Consider the following 2,112-nt stretch of genomic DNA (forward strand, 5'->3'; position numbering starts at 1 on the left):
TCTGAGGCTTTCCACTCCAGTGAAGAGTTACAGTCTTGGAAACTCATGCAGATGCTCTACCCTGCCCCATATGGCTTCTGAGTTGGCACCCACTCGATGGCAGTGAGATTCCCATATATGTAGGATTAGATTAATTGCTCTGGAGATTCAGTTTTATTTTTTGTGATTATGTTAGTGTGTTTTCTAAGATAATGACAAAAAGTTAAAATACAACACTACGATGAGTTACATTAAAATTATTTTATAAGAATTTTGTCAAAAATAAAGAAAACAGATTAAGTAAAAAATTTAGGACACATAAAAACTATTCATGTGCATCTCTCAGGGAAAGAAGAAAAGTCATTATGATCCATATTTATGGCACATGAAGCATGAGGTATGATTCATGATATAATTACAACTATCTTTTTGCAGACTTCCACACACATTTTCTATTTTATGTCATTTTAATTCTAGTGCTTTGGAATCCAAGGATAAATCAAGAATAATAGGCATGATAAAACATGACATTAGGTGTTAAAATAATTTGATTTGAAGTAAATAGATTGTGAGGTTAAAAATGACGGAGAACATTATCTGTGACACAGTACATGGATAAAATATGAGTGACTAGAAGAAGACAATAGACATCTGAATAAGATTTTAGTACTCAGTAGGCATTGCTTTTATGATAAAACAAATCTTGCAATCTAATAAGTGGTCAGTGACTTTGATCCCCCTCCTTGCCCCATCCCTGACTGTGGGAAATTCTACAACATCTTTCACAATTTTACCACAATAACTTGGTCAAACATACTGTCACTTTTGGGGTGGTATAACTCTCAGTGAAATTTGATGCTTTTGGAAATTCAAAATAAATTGGGAATCTGTCCTAAACAAAAATGTATGATCAAAAAAAAATTCTTTTTTTTTTTCCCAAGCTGTTGCTAAAATATATATATATATATATCCCACTGTGGATACATGACCTTTTACCACATGTCTCCTCCAACCCCCATGGACGAGGGAATCACTGAGCCTTCAGGAAAAGGTGGACAGGCATCAGGACAGCATGGAAGGCTCTCTTGTGGTCTGATCCATGAGGCCATTTTCAGTTATTTCGTTGCAGCATGTTACTGAATAATGTGTTATTTCTTTCTTCTATACTTCCTACCATTACTTTTTATATACCGCACTGTTTTTTCTTGTTCTTGTCTTTTTCCCTATGCCTTTTATCTGACAAACTTCTACTCACAATCCTCACCACGTATCATGTATAAAGAGAACTCCTACAGCCTCGTTTCCCAACCATAATAGTAGTTCTTTATATATTTTATTCAATACATCAGGGGCTGAAAATTAGTGCTTATCACCCTTATTATAAATACAGTCAAGAATTATTTACTTTTCAAATTTTAGAAAAAAATCATTTTATTGGGAGCTCTTATAGCTCTTATCAAAATCCATCCATCCATCCATCCATCCATCCATCCATCCATCCATCCATGTTTCAAGCACATTTGTACATATGTTGCTATCTGTGTTAGACAGGATTCTCTAGAGAAACAAAACCAGGACATTGATGATTTTAGATAGATAGATATAGATATATACAGCATGAAGTTCACACAGCAGTACAGAGGGTTCAGTTCAACTCACTTCCATGGAACAGTCAATATACTAGAAGTCCTTCAACTCACGAGGGTTGCTAGGTCCATGGTCAAGGAAGCAGACACGTGAGACTGTGGTAGAGCAATGCAGGCAGTCCAGCCACACCAATAGTCAGCCAGATGACAGGATCCAACAGTGCCAAGCCCAAGTGATATAAACATGAGCAGCATGGTGAAGCAGGTTTTGAAAGAACCTACAGCTCTAGCGACATGATTCATGGGTTGGGTGTTCAACAGGTAGTGTAGCTCACAAGTTGAGGCAGAGAACTAGCAGCCACATGCTGGTCTGATCACCAGAGAGTAAGAGAGTCACAGGCGGGGCTTTCTGGGCCATTGATCTCTTTGCCCTCCATTCTAACTGCAACCTTATTAATCCCGCATGTTCCTATTGGCCAGGTTGGCACAATAAACCTACCTATCACTCCATCATCATTTTCAAAACATTTTATTTCCACTTGAGCCC

Source organism: Echinops telfairi, unplaced genomic scaffold (genome assembly GCF_000313985.2).
Source record: "Echinops telfairi isolate 266 unplaced genomic scaffold, ASM31398v2 ScPeMD7_7469;HRSCAF=8507_1, whole genome shotgun sequence".
Classification (NCBI taxonomy): domain Eukaryota; kingdom Metazoa; phylum Chordata; class Mammalia; order Afrosoricida; family Tenrecidae; genus Echinops; species Echinops telfairi.